Consider the following 16,421-nt stretch of genomic DNA (forward strand, 5'->3'; position numbering starts at 1 on the left):
GGTAAAAATGTAGATTAGGGGAGCCTCCCCCAATGACCTTGACCTTGACATATGTTGTCAAGGTCATGACCCTGAGTGACCTTGAGGAAGTTTTAACCGTCGGACCTAACTCGTTAAAAAGTTATTAACAAAAAAAGTTTCAAAATTAACGTATTATTTCTGCTATACATGTATAATATGAAGTCCTATTCTACACCTTTCCCTATTCAGAAACGTTGAACTTTCCACGCGAGGTAACTTTTACCCCCCCCCCTCCCCCCCTGCACAGGGGCACACGACTTCTACGATTGTACTATTGCTGTGATTGTACTGTCGGGGCAGACCTCTGTGACGGTGTGGGTGCGGGAGTGTACTGTGACTTCTTTTGGATAAATTTCCGAAAATATTATATTGATATATCTTTGTTTTGAGTTTTTCAGTCGTTGTGAATAGTTTCCATCGATATGTTTCAATTAGTCAGTCAGATTACCTCGACGCAAGTAAGACGTTTTACAAACATTAAAAATGCATTTGCATGAATTTATTAATCTAACTTACGATGTTCCATTCGTTATATAACGATTATGAGTCTATTACTTGATATTTTACACACACACACACACACACACACACACGGGCAGGTGCAAGGGGGCGGCCTTCGGCCACCCACACCGTCACAGAGGTCTGCCCCGACAGTACAATCACAGCAATAGTACAATCGTAGAAGTCGTGTGACCCTATGCAGGGGGGGGGGAGAAAGTTACTTCGCGTAGAAAGTTTAACGTTTCTGAACAGGGAAAGGTGTAGAATCGAGTGTAGAATAGTGATTCATAAATGGTAAGAAGTGTACCTCTTGTATTCATTTTGATTGCATTTATTCTTGGTTTGTTATATTGTGTGTGTGTGTGTGTGCGCGCGCGCGCGTGTGTAAAAATAGTACTTGTTATAATACATATATGGCAGAAATGATACGTTAATTTTGAAACTTTTTTTATTAATAACTTTTTAACGAGTTAGGTCCGAGGATTAAAACTTCCTCAAGGTCACTCAGGGTCATGACTTTGACAACATATGTTAAGGTCAATGTCATTGGGGGAGGCTCCCCTAATCTACATTTTTACCGAGAATTTATATATGTACAATACAAAATAAGAGGGGCAAAGAGCAAGTAAATTTATCAACAAAATATTTCAATTATTTAAAACTAAAAAACGTTTTAATAAGATCTTTAAAAATTACAAATTAACAGACGTTTTGACTTCGATCACGTCATTTTCAATGTTACAAATTATTAGAATTAAAATGAATAATGAACACATTCTTCTTCTGATATAAAGTATTCGGTATAGCAATAGTCATATGTTGAAATAATAAGTATAAATTGATCCTAATGAAAATTATATACGAATTAATAAAATTACAAACAATAAAAAATAATAAATAAATACAAAAGTTCTATTACCTTGTCAAAAATACAAATGAAGCAACAAGTCCATGATTAAAATTATTTAGTCAATTAATATAAAATATAATTAAAACTGTGTAAGATATTTTACAATTACTAGAAGAAGAATTTATATCAGAAGAAAAATGTGTTCACTATTCATTTTAATTCTAATAATTTGTAACATTGAAAATGACCCGATCGGAGTCGAAACGTCTGTTAATTTGTAATTTTTAAAGATCTTATTAAAATGTTTTTTAAATTTTAAATATTGAAGTACTTTATTGATAAATTTACTTGGCTCTTTGCCCTTCTTATATTTGTATTGTCTTATACATATAGAGCCTTTTCATTATTTATTTTATATATATATACATACATTTCAGTTTTTGACCTTCATTCTTCTACTAGAAGATATGTAGAATTCTCTGTTATATTTTTTTTATATTTACTGCAAAAATCTGCATATAATATTGTATAAGTATAAAAAAAGTAACGAAAAAAATAACGACTAGTTATGTTTTTTAGTAAAGGAATGGTAACGAGTTACTTTTGCAAATCAGTAACGAGTAACGGTAACGAATTACTTTTCAGGAAAAAGAACGGTAACGGTAACTAGTTATTTTTATGAGGTAACGTTGCCAACCCTGCGATTTTTCTTATAAAAGCTCTTACGTTACTCTTCAAAATGAGTCCAGAGAAAACTCGCTATTTTAATTTTTATGGAAGATATATTCGTCATTTTTCCCTCATTTTACGAATTTCTGTAGAAGCAAAAATTGTGTTGATTACTTTATGAAAAGTTTTATCTTTATTTTTAAAATGAAGAAAGAAGCTATCTTTATTTTTGTGAAAAATATGAATTTTTAAAGACTTATCACATATACTATATGCCATCCCAGACACGAAAGAGTTAAATTATATAATTTCTTTAATTTTTATTAAAACTATAGCACCGCCTTGACGCTTTGATGCCCTACAGTTTTAATCCCAAAATCCTATAAACGTGCTAGTGTTGTAAAAAATACGTTTACAAAATTATATTAAAACGCTTTTTTTTAGTAGAGGAATGCTATTAAAATGCTTTTATCAATCTTGGTCACATTCTGCATCTGGGCGGAAATTGTAAATCAACTTACTATTTCGAATAGCTCTTGCTTTATGAATGGTTTTATAAGCACCATCATTTTGTCCACGATCCAGTTTGCGTTCACTATGTACATGCCTTTAAGCCTCACTGGCATGCCTTCTTGAATGTATTCGAATAATTTGCGGAAGCTATTTATCGACAATTTGAACAAGTGACCAAATCGGATATTAATCATATCAAAAATAAATATATATCCCTCCGAACAACCGTCCATATAGAGACTCGCGTCGATGCTCATCAACAGTAGCTTGATACTGTCATTCATTATGAACTGAGATGGTCGTGGATCCGCTATTCGTTGCAAAATTATCCGGTTACCATTTTGATCCAGCTTGGGAAGTATTGTGTTCTCTCTTCAACATAAATAAAAGTTAAACTTTTTGAGCATATTTTAATGTATTAAGCCCTGTATATACACCAACGAACGAACATTGAACTAAGAAAGAAATTCGTTGCCGTTATTTATTGCACAAATATCGCACAAGTTTAATTGCAATTATGCAAACTTTGAATCTAATCAAATAATTGTTTTAGAATCAAGAAAGCAGGGTCAGAAATAAAAGATCTTTCTTTGTTATTAAAACGCTTATCAGTACTAAATGAGTGCGTCATAAATAGACCGACGCGGGATAACCGGATAAACATAGCACTAAAGATTTCTAATGCTGTCATATTAAACAGGGCGGGACATGTATTTAAAATACAATATGTTTTATTTAAAATACATAGTTTTGCAATAAAAGTAGATTTTGTATTTTATATTTCAGCATTGTACATAAAAATATTACGTATTTTGTATTTAAAATTGAAAGGTTAAAAGCTTTATGTATTTCATAATTTAAATAATAACATTAATCGTCAATCTTAACACTTAAAATACAAAATACTTTCATTCTTTTATTGTATTAATTGTGAAATACAAAATACTTTTATATACTTCCATAAAATATAAAATACAGAATATTTTCATGTACTCGGCTGAAATACAAAATACGTGATATAATTGTCTTACAAATGCTGTTTTCAAATAAAAAAATATTTTAAATACATGTCCAGCTCTGATATTAAATACCAAAGTACTATTGGTAGGCAATTAAAGAACAAAACGGATTAAAAGAGAAAAAATAAGATTGATTAAGGCGGAAAAAAATTATTTTGCATCCATGTAGCCTTTGTAACAATTAATCATTGGAACAAAGATATAGACAATAATATTTTCGGTAACATAGTCGCATCGAATTGAGAAGCTCGAGTTGCGTAAACAAATATTACATTTTTTTCAAATTATTTCCGCGATTTTTCGTATCTGCGATATAAGAATTACACATATGCATCGCGAAAGATTAAGGGGGGCACCTCATGTAATAGGTAAAAAAAATCGAAATTTTTTGCATAATTTAATAATTTAATCCATCAAAAATATATCTCTTGAGTTTTAGAACGAAATTCGAAGAATTGACGTAGTTATAGATGATTTTATTGTAGATCGTTAAGCAGAACTTATTGGCAATATACAGGGTGTTCGGAAAGTGCCGGAACACCTGAATATCATGAAAAGTATAAATGTTACAGAAAAGTGTTTCAGACAAAAGTTGTAGGGTTCAAAAAGATCTATTTACTAATCACATCCGTTTGACCTGGGGTGGCGTCGCCAAGGTCAGGTCACAAAATCACATCAATTTTTTTGGTAATTATGCACTTTAGGGGACCGAGCTCCGATGACCTTGACCTTAACATATGTTGTCAAGGTCATGATTCTGAGCAACTTTGCCTTTATAACTAGGTGGCGGACTCTTATAGTTTTTGAGATATTAAGCGTTGAAGTTATTTTTAACAGTAGTGAAACCTACTGTGTAAATATTTCGCTTTACACTGTCAGCCTCAAATGACTTCCGAGTGACCTTGACCTTGACCCTTAAGAAGGTCAATATCATTGACCATTCCCGTCGCTCGTCCGTCGTTAAAAAGTTATTAACGATCATAGTTCTAAAATATACGTTTCATTTCTGCAATATACGTATGATATCAAGTACTATTCTACACCTTTCCCTGTTCAGAAACGTTAAACTTTCCACGCGCTATGTTACTTTCACTCCCCCCCCCCCTCCTGCACAGGGCACAGGACTTCTACGATTATACTATTGCTATGATAGTACTGTCGGGGCAGACCTCTGTCGACGGTGTGTGTGTGTTTGTTCCATTCGTTATATAACGATTATGAGTCTATTGCTTGATATTTTACACACACACACACGGGCGGGTGCAAGGGGTGGCCTTCGCCCCCCCTCCCCGCACCCACAACGTCGACAGAAGTCTGCCCCGACAGTACTATCATAGCAACAGTACAATCGTAGAAGTCGTGTGCCCCTGTGCAGGGGGAGGAGTGAAAGTTACTTTACAAACAAAGTAGATGCCTCCCATTTTCTAGATATTTACCATGGAAGTCGTGTGCCCGTGCATAGGGGGGAGGGGAATAAGAGTTGCTTCGCGTAGAAGATTTAACACATTTACATAGGGGGAGGGGGTGCAGAATAGTATTTAATATCGTATACTTCGCAACATTCAGTACTTTACAAAGTAGGTGTTTCCCATTTTTTATTTTCTAGATATTTACCGAAAGCGAAAAGACATATCATTATATTATACGAAATTAGACTTTTTGGTCTAAATATCTCAGAAACTATAAGAGACCGCCGCCTAATTGTTAAGGCAAAGTTGCTCACAATCATGACCTTGACAACATATGTCAAGGTCAAGGTCATCGGAGCTGGGTCCCCTAAAGTGCATAATTACCTGATAAAATATTTTTTCATGAAGTATACTTTTCGAGTTATAATGCTTGAAAGTTACGCCGGCATTTAACATTATCTTAGGTGTAGACCCGGATTAAAGAATTGAGGGGCCCGGGGCTATTTAACTTTAGGAGGCCCTTCTTTTTAATCTTAAAAAAAAAAGGATTATCACGTTTATACGTAAAGCAGTATAATTAGGTTATTTAATCCAACACAATAAACATTAAAATTGAATCATATAAAGATTAGAGACAAATAAATAAATTAATACATTCTTTAGTTAAAATTTTTTTTCAATTTTAATTTTACAAAATCTTGTACTAAATTATTAAAATCATTCGATCTTAAGACCTTACGATTACTACTAAAATTTTTATACGTGTGATGGCCTTTAGTAATTCAGATTCGATTGCTAAGCCAGTTAAAGATGTTATAATCGTTCGTCCAACATCACTGTTCTGTACATATTTTTTATTCTTTTAAGAACAGAGAAAGATCTTTCCTGCTTCACAATTTGCTATTGGTATAGTTACAAATATTCTAAGCGTTATGTAAACATTGGGAAAAACATCAATCATTTACTTCTCAACTATCCAGTTTAATATACTTTTCAACAAAATTAAAGGATTACTTGTTCCACCTTGCAAAAATAGGCAAACTTTGAGATAGAATATTTTCGTGAAAAATCATCGTATCGAGATGATTAAAAAAGCATTTTAAAGTTTGAAATCTCTACTTTTCAAATCTGTACTTGAAAAAACGGTCTTACTGATATTTCGTGAAGTTGCACAATCATAAATAAAAGTGTGTCAAACCTAAAAATTTTTTGCAAAATTTGCCAAGTTCCACGGAGCCAAGAAAAAATTGTGCACAAATGCGGTTTACAGTTTTCGAAAGAGTGAATCTTTACCTTCAATTTATTTTTTTGTTGAGCTCTGTACGATTTTTTTTCAACGAATTATTTAATGTTGATGTAAAAAGGCTATTTTTAATTAAACGTTGAATAACTCGGTCAAAAAAAATCGTACAGAGCTCAATAAAAAAGCAAATTGAAGGTAAAGATTCACTTTTTCGACAGCTGTAAACCGCATTTGTGCACAATTTTTTCTTGGCTCCGTGGAACTTCGCAAATTTTGTAAAAAATTTTTAGGTTTGATACACTTTTATTTATGATTGTGCAACTTCACGAAATATCAGTAAGACCGTTTTTACAGGTCTGAAAAGTAGAGATTTCAAGCTTTAAAATGCTTTCTTAAACATCTCGATACGATGATTTTTTACGAAGTTATTCTATCTCAACGTTTACCTATTTTTGCAGGGTGGAACAAGTGATCCTTTAATTTGGTTGAGAAGTGTACTTTGAAAAGACAAATAAAATGTATGGGACAGCATCTACTATTACTATATATTAAGGGAATAAAAACTAATTTTTTTTAAGATTTAAAGTAATTTTGAATGATTTTAATTTTAATTTTAATCAAAGAATTAAAATTTTTTCTTTAATGTAACGGGGGCCCCTATTTCCGTGGGGCCTGGGGCTATAGCCCCCCCCTTAATCCGGGCCTGCTTAGATGTGCTATCGACGGCTAAAATCTCTTGAATGTTGTTCAAAATCATCATTTGGATAACATTTGTCAAGGTCAAGGCAAATTAAAGACTGTTCTATCCAAAAAATTCCAAAAAAATTACATTCTTTTCATCACGATATATGAGGTGCTTCTTTTAAACCATTTCTCTTTTATTTGCGAAACAAAGCTTTCATTTCATTTTTTATTTATTTTTTAACTGAATAAAAATTTCAAAACGTAACAGAACTACGAGCCATGAAAATAAAACATTCAATTTAAATATACAGAATTTAATAACATATTATACGAAAAACAAATTAAAACAGTGAAGTCATAATGTGAAACAAAGTAAAACATAATAAAAACAAACGTTTCGATCCCTGTCGGATCATTATCAATGCTTATGCATAAATTAACGGTTAAAAATTAAAAAGACGCATATACGAAAAATTATAACAAATAATATAAGAAACAGATAAAAAATAATTACATAAAAAAATTATTTTTATTTTCATACGCATATTTGTGATTATATTTAAACGATTACTTCGAGTTTCTATATATGTTTTTCAAAAATTATGATTATAATGAATCTGCAATTATTACGGTACATATATTTTTTTAACAGATTGCTTTGAGTCTCTTGCGCACACAGGAATTAACGAAATTTCAATGATATGCGAAAAATGAGAGAGATGGCGAGCGTCACGTCAATTTATGTAATTTTTTCTCTCTCTGTTTTTTTTTTATGTAATTATTTTTCATCTGTTTCTTATTTGTTATAATTTTTCGTATATGCGTCTTTTTAATTCTTAACCGTTAATTTATACATAAGCATTGATAATGATCCGACAGGGATTGAAACGTTTGTTTTTATTATGTTTTACTTTGTTTCACATTACGTCTTCACTGTTTTAATTTGTTTTTCTTATAATATGTTATTAAATTCGTATATTTAAATTGAATGTTTTATTTTCATGGCTCGTAGTCCTGTTACGTTTTGATATTTTTAAATTTGTTGAGCCTTTTTAATCTATAATTTGAATAAAAATTATTTAAGAAGTCAACAAATCAATTTAAGAAGTGCTGATAAATACGTACAAAGTTTTCAGGCTAAATTGCAAACTGTTGGAATTCCTACTGTTAAAAAATTCCGGGCTCGTGGCTCGTATTTTGTAATAAACTTTCATGCATCGTCTTGTGGCCTCCATGTCGAAGTGACAACTGTGTGCGAATAATGCCAGTTGTTCTTCGGGAATATTGGGAAGGCCTAAATCATTCGCCCATTTTTGCAGACTATTCAAAATTTCGTCCGTGATTTCCGGATATTTCTTCCGAGAGTCTTCAATCGTGTGGCCGAATCTCATTCTATGAAAAAATTGTGTTATAATAATATAATAATCGTATAATAATTTCATTAAATATTTTGGAAGGACTATCTATTAAAATTAATGGTAACCTTTTTTATCAACATAGACACGTAAGATAGCAAAACAAAGAAAATTCAGAGTGTAAAGTCAAATGGCGTAAAACGTAAACTAAAATGCGGACTATTGAGTTCCCATGGGGTAATATAGAACGTTCATCGCAAACATTAAAACTGTCGCTTACGAATAGCTAGTATGTAATTTCGTTCGAGTGGCGTCACAATAATTACTATTTGCACAATCTCAATATGTTTGGATCAGAATTAAGATTATTTTTGGCACTTAAAAATATATCTTATATTTAAAAGGCATAGCATTGTATATAGAGTGTACTGAATTTAACGTAAAGATATTCAATATTAAAAAATTAAGGCTCGTATTCAGAACACGCTTTATAATGTTAATACATATTTAATATGTAGTTAAAATTACGTACACTATAGAATTTCAAATAAAAAAGTTTATGTTTATGGATAAAATCGCGTTCTGAACACGAGTCTAAGATTATTATTTGCATAATTTATACGTGGGAGAGTGAAGTAATTGTAAGCATTGTTGTCAAAACATAAACCTGCTGTTTTGAAAGGATTTTCTTTGAACTAATGCACAAATTCAAAAAATTTATTCATGAAGATCTTACGTAATGATATTTATCCTATAGCGAACTCGGCTGGACGCATGCACCAGTGCATATTAAAGCTATTGTACACTGATTTTATCTGTGTAAAATAAAATACAAATATTGCAAATTATATAAACAGATTTGGCTTACAGCACGATAAAATGTATTGAGAATGTCATAATTGAATCCGTTTTTACATTTATATCGTATTAAACATACATTTTTACGTTTATTTAATTTAATTTGTGTATAACAGCTTCAATATGTATCATTGCGCACTGTTAATATATGTAATCTACAATTATGTATTAATAATGTTACACTGACCGATGTATTTATATCGGATTATGTTGTGAATATACAGAAAGTGTTATCACTACCTGACCTTTACTCTAAAGAGTAAAAATAGTATTATTTTATTTTTGTGTGATTACATGTTCACAATCCCTCGCCTTTTCTTACATATATAATGATAATGTCTTTGATTAAAACAGTTTATAATACGTGTATATGAATAGAAATTTTATGAATAAAACTTTACAAGACACAAATACATTTTTATACCGTCAAATAAAATGATTTAATAAAATAATTTTTACTTTCATGATTTTAATTCTATAATGCATCACAATAAGTTACAATTTGACTTTTTTTTATACCTGAAAAAACAAAGAAATGGCGTTGGTTATTCTTATAAGTTCGGTTTTTTCTTAAAAATTGATTAATCACTGTATTCGTCGCCGCACAAAACTAATTTTCTCTTTATTTATTAATGTGTGTGCGTGTGTGTATGATTTTATTTTTAATAACTCTCAACACATACTTTTCCACAATTATGTATTCTAATGTACACTATTCTAAATTGCGTTTGAAAATATACTTAGCGTATTTACATACGTAAAAAAATATATTTTTAAAAAATCTTATTTTATGGTAATGTATATGTGTTGTAATTAAACAGTGAATTGCACTTGAAAGAAATATATAGCGTTCACGGAGAATACAACAGAATGTAGGTTCGGCGCTGGTGAACACACTGCGACTACAGTGACTTCGCGTTTAGCTTGCGTAGTAGTCAGCATATAATAAAAAAATGTCCTGTTTGCACATATTATATTAGTTCTATTGCACTATTATGACATTATATAATGTAGAAGTCTGTATAAATAAATAAAGGAGCCATCATAAAAGCGGCTGTCATAAAGAAGGACTCCTAGAGTCCGTATAACGATATACAAAAGTAATAGATTTTTTCCTTTAATTAATCTTACAAAGATGTTCCTTTGTCAGAGAAAAAATTTTACAATCTCTTATTTATTTATGTAATATTTATTTTTAAAAATAACATAAACAATTAAAACTCAAGGCTGTATTTAAGACAATCTCTCTTAAGTATAAGAATCGATTACAAATACTGAAATAAACTTAGATCAAAATGTATTTTTATTTCCGGTAAATGAATATTTTGCAATTCATTCTGTTTACAGACGGTGATTTCAAGAACCATGCTGAAGTCTTCTACGATAACAACTATGATCTTCGTGAAACGTTTCGCGAGGAGTGAAAAAAAACGAAGACGTGCATCCAAGATTACCTCTCAAACATGCAAATTTCTCTTTCGCTAAAGTCACATGACCAGCACAAAGCGGAACAGGACGTTTTCGTGCCTAACTAGTGTAAACTATAAATAAATTTCTTACATTTATATAACTATTGAAATTCTTATTTATTTTTACAAATCATCAGAATCACTATTAGAAAATATTTATTTCAAATTTTATGAAATTAAAAATATAAAAACAGTATCTTACTTTTATTAAAGATATATCTCACATGTGACGTTTCTAAATTTAATATTATATCAATTGGTTAAAGTTCGAACTGATGATGATGAAATGACACTGATACGGCTCGGTTGATTAAGCGAATCGCACGGTCCGACGATCGATTCAAGCTTTAAGTTACTCAATGGAAAAGATGCACTTAGGTATATATCGAGCGATGACTGCTAGATATAAAGCTCCCTATTATGAGATAGGCGCTTAACATGAGATAGTGGCGTTTCTGCTAAACTAATAAATGCTATCTGTTGATTCTATCATGAAATTATTGCTCTTGGATTGAAAACTATTTAGTGGAAAATTCATTGTTAGATCATGTCTACAGTAATTGTAAAATAAAATTTTAGAGTTTGAATGTTTTCAAGTTTCATTGAGATAAGCCTTTAATCTTTGTTTATTATTTAATAAGTAATTATTTGGCAATAAATTCTTCATGTAGTAATAGAGTAAGATCGTACTGATAGAAAAATACGAAATATGTTGAATTGTTTAATTAAAGAAGTTAGATTTGATGATCGTAAAGCTGTAAGACGTGATACTCGTAATATGAGATACCCAGGATATTTCTAATATGAAATAATCTATACTTCTGTGCCCAAGTGAAAATCGATGTTAAAGTATAAATGTTATTGTACAATAATAAAAAGAATAACCGGAATGAACATTGAGGGTCTGTTTCTGCAATACTTCATTCCAATTACTACTGAAGACAAATCCTGAATACAATGCATCACATGCTCAATTTACGCGCATAGCTGTACGTTGATATGTTAGAAACATCAAATAAAGTTTTTTTAATTATAATACTGATGTACTTTGTGCTTTATTATCGATTTCTCGGGGTATCTCATACTAGGAGCACAATTTTTCGACTTTGCGATTTGTTCACCTTTTACATTTCTTTAATTAAAAAATAAAATAAAATTTGAATTAAATTTTACATAACACTATCTTAAAGCTTATTAAATTCTCTTCAAAATGACCTATTATTTTTTTTAATTCTACCAATAAACATTTAGTAATTACACAAAATGAACTCGGTATCTCATAATAGGGGCCTCTCCTCTAAGAGAGTTTTACTGTGAGGAAGTTGCATAGTTTTGTAGGAAATACAAATGTAAAACTGAACGTTCAACTTGGTACGTAAATTTCATCGAATATATACAGGGTGTCCCACGTAACTGTGATCAAAATTTTTCCGGCACCTCCGATGATCTGACAAAAATTATTTTGGATAAAATTAATCAGATTTGAATGGGCTGTAAATTGCAATATTAAAAATTTTAAAAATATTCTTTTTTAAGAAAAAAGTTGAAGTCACCCTAATTTTTTTAAATGGCACTACATATTTTTTATTTCATAATATTGTAACTGACGTCAAGATGAGTTCAATGACCTGCTATACTATGACCTTGAGATGACCTTACAATCAATCATGAACAAATGTAGTTCACAATTTATTACACTTGTGTATGTATACATGGAAAAAATATCAACATTGTAGCATAGCGTAGCTCGAACGTTTCAACAATTCTTGTGTTCAACCTTAGTTTGTTGTTAGAGTAAATTATAGTTCAGTCTCAGTTTGTCGAAAATGTATTCCTATAATAAGAAAATTCATATGCTGTTAATATTCAGCGAATGTAAAAGGAATGCACGTGAAATTGCAATCCTGTATGCCACAAGGTATCCTCAGAGACATCACCGTGTGCAACAATGTTTTATAACATTGAAAAGAATTTAAGAAATTATGGAGAATTTGAAAAGAAGAAAAAGAACAAACTGCATTTAAGTACAACTGCAGACAATATTCTTACGGTCCTAGCACATTTAGAAGAAAATCCGCATACTTTCATTCGTACAGTTGCTACTGAAACTGGTTTACCTAAGAGTTCTGCTCATAAGATGGTAAAACAAAATCGTTATCATCCTTACAAAATGACCAAAGTACAACATTTACGTATAACTGATTCACAACATCGTCTAAATTTTATAGCATGGTTATTTGTTACATACCAAAGTAATCCTAAAATATTACAGAATGTCCTATGGACAGATAAATGTGAGTTTTCAAATAATGGTGTAATTAACCGTCATAATCGTCACTTTTAATCGAAAGATAATCCCCATTGGTTCCGAGAACATAATTTTCAACAGAAAGTTACAGTGAATGTTTGATGTGGTTTAGTATACGGTTATCTGATTGGACCTTACTTTTATGAACACAATTTGACAGCCTAAGCTTACTTAAATTTTCTTCGTTCTCAACTTCCAATATTGTTGCAAGTATTATACTTCCGAATGATGTTGTGCAACGTATTTATTTCCAACAAGATGGTTATCCATCTCATAACACTCGGATTGTTGTTCAATATCTAAATTCAAAATACGGAGAAAGTTGATTGGGCACTTACGGACCAATTCCTTGGCCACCTCGGTCCCCCGATTTGTCACCACTAGATTTTTTTTTATAGGATCATTTGCAATCAATAGTCTACGCGGTATCAATTAAAAATATGAAACATTTAAAGCAGTGAATACGTACAACATGCGAAGAAATTCGCCGTGATAGCATTATAGGAGCAACTTGTGGAAATTTATTACATAAAGCAGAATTGTGCCTATAAGAAAATGGACTACAATTCGAATACTTATTGTAATTACATAATTTCTTTCATTAAATTTGTTATAATTTTTTGTTCTACTACTATTTTTGTTTATAATTTGTTGTTTTGTATTTGTAGTTTTATTTAAAAAACAAAAATTCATGTCTGTAGTAGTTACAAAAATCTTTCTACTGTAGAATAGTCCATATAAAAATCTCACTGTAAGGTCATCTCAAGGTATAGCATTGAACTCGTCTTGACATCAGTTACGATATTATGAAGTAAAAAATATGTAGTGCTATTTAAAAAAATTATGGTCACCTCGACTTTTTTTCTAAAAAAAAAAGAGTATTTTTCAAATGTTTAATATTGCAATTTTTAGCCCATTAAAAACTGATTAACTTTTATCCAAAATAATTTTTGTCAGATCATCGGAAGTGCCGGAAAAATCGTGATCACAGTTACGTGGGACACCTTGTATATATTAACATTGTTATATATAACTTTAAAAAAGCAATTCAAAAGACTATTTTTAAAAATGATATTCTCTGAGCATTTTAATTTCAAGACAAGATTTTAATTCGCGATAATAATTACAATTCTTATTAAAAAGTTGAAAGGAATGTGGATAAAGTTTTCATTCGTCTACAATTTTCCAGATTTCGTATTATGCGTGTTGGTGAGAAAATAGATTGCGAGGTATTGGCTTTCAACCATCGCTCTTGTACATCTGGCCAATGAACGGTGATCAGGTAGCGCGAAGGCTACCGACGAGAATGAACACGTAGGGCACGCGGTCGCAAGGGCGGTGAGTAAGGGAGGATCGGCGGAGGGTGTGCTCGCCGGTGGTGCGCTGGCTGGAGAACAGGTACTCGCCGTAGGCGTCGTACGTTCATTGATAAGCGTATAACACCCCGTGCCTTAGACCCGATGACGTCAACGGACGCCTGCGCAGCACCGCGCCGAGTCCTGAATCGCAGTAGCGGCTAGCGGCGTTGCAACGCATCCGGTTTCTGTGCTGTATCATGTACAACACACGGCGGAACTCTTCTCTCGTATTATAGTTTGCACGTGAATTTATCTAATCGCGATATTTGCGGTTGAAAGCATAGTTGTCGAATATAGACTATTATTTCCTTAAGTACATACAGTTCTCTTAACGATGCAGCAACATAACTGGAGGAAAATTACATTCTAATTAGTCTGCGTGGCAATGTACCGAGACTCCTAACAATACTTTATTATTTCTTCGCACTTAACTGCATGCCATTATTGAATTAATAATGATATCTTTTACGAATTGATTAAAACATTTCTTTAATGAAATATTATAATTAAATCTCTAAAACTATTGTATGTTGTAGATTATTAAAATTAAACAATTTATGACCCCAGAATCTTCGCATTTATGTGTTGACATAATCGGTACATCGGCTTAATCATGTTATGAATTCATGGAGAATATTTGGAATTTCTACAGGGGCGAAATTGGTACGTTCCTGGTGATACGGCAAGATCGTTTGAGATGACGAGGGAGGTATTGTCGTCTCTATTCCGCACGGGGAAATTTTGGATAAGCGTACGTGCGTGCGACGCCGTGTTAAAATTAGACTGTTTCTCCGGATCTCTTGGCGGATCCCCCTCTCTATTCTTCATACCATTCTACATTGCAGGCCATTCGTCCACGAGAGAAAAATCGTCGCGAGCGCGCGAGGGGTGAAAGCACGACGGGTTAGAATGAAACGAATAGAAGAGAATCGAAGAACAGAGTAAGATAAATGAAATAGATGTAGGCGGTGAAGATGGAAGTGAAGGAGGAGAGGGAGAGTTGATGGCGGGAGAGTTTCGGAAAGAGGGAATGTGAGAAGTAGAAAAACAGAGAGAAGAAGAGAAGGAGTGACAATGAGAAGGAGAGAGAGTAGAGATATCGTAGGATCACCTCTTGCGTATTGATTGGTCTTTTGTGAAAGCTACACCCCCATGTAGCCGCGACGCGAACCATTTCGTCAAGTCACTAGACTTCCAGGGTATCGGCCACCAGGGTGGCGGTGCCGCCATGTTTGGCACGGTCGATCGAACCCCTTTAACATCGCGCGCGAATCATCGCGGCCGGTCGCTCCCCGTCGCCGATGATAATGTCGTGAGCGCGCAAACACGCCGGCGAGCGATCGAGCCGACGACGATGCGCGTCCCAGCGCAGCGGCGAGAGGAAGGGGTGACCACTTTCCATTCCCCCAGGTCGACGAAAGCGAGCGAGAAGTGATGTAAGGGAAGATCGTGCAACGGACTCCGACGATACAGCGACTCTATATCGGCATCGATCGCCAAGTGACCCATATCTAGCGGTGACGGGAGCCTCTGCCCTCGCCCTCCCAACACCCCCGTCGCCTTTCCAACCGCCCCTTCGACGCTTCTCGCATCCTGGCGTGCGCGTCTGCCCTCTCCTCGAGGCCACCCCCGTTCGCTTACCATTCCTTGTATTCCATAAGGGGGGGTAGTACACCTCCACCCCACACGGGCCGTTGTACCCCCACTCGTTACCCCCTTCCCCCGACATCAGCGAGCGACCACCAAGCATCACCCCCTACCCCCGACTCCAGCAGCCCTGCCTGCCTTCCACGGCCGAGCAGATCTTGGGGGTTGTACGGGATGATAGCCAAGTGAAAAAGCTTGGCAGGTACCGAGGAGAGTTCGCTCATCAGCAGCAGCAGCCCTGGCCTGCCACAATCCCTTCGATTCGGTCATCGTAAGTGTCGCGTCAACGAGGAGGTAGAGCGGAAGCTGGTGTGAATCAGGTGCAAGGGTGAGAGTGAACATAAGGGAGAGAGAGAGAGAGAGAGAGAGAGGGTGAGAGCGAGAGAATATAACGAGTGACAGAGAGGAGTGCATGAAGAGTGCGAACGGGAGTGAATCCGATTAATCGACACCGGTCTGACATTTTCGAGACACCGAAAGGAGGCAATGAGCGAGTGAGTGTCACAAATGCGGAGTG

General features: G+C 33.7%; 1 pseudogene; it reads right to left on the minus strand.

Moving 5' to 3' along the window:
* Nucleotides 1-15,766, minus strand: part of LOC108783359 (alpha-tocopherol transfer protein-like) — a 43,713-nt pseudogene extending 27,947 nt beyond the window's left edge.
* Nucleotides 15,767-16,421: the final 655 nt, after the last annotated feature.

Source organism: Cyphomyrmex costatus, unplaced genomic scaffold (assembly GCF_001594065.2).
Source record: "Cyphomyrmex costatus isolate MS0001 unplaced genomic scaffold, Ccosl1.0 scaffold149, whole genome shotgun sequence".
Taxonomy (NCBI): domain Eukaryota; kingdom Metazoa; phylum Arthropoda; class Insecta; order Hymenoptera; family Formicidae; genus Cyphomyrmex; species Cyphomyrmex costatus.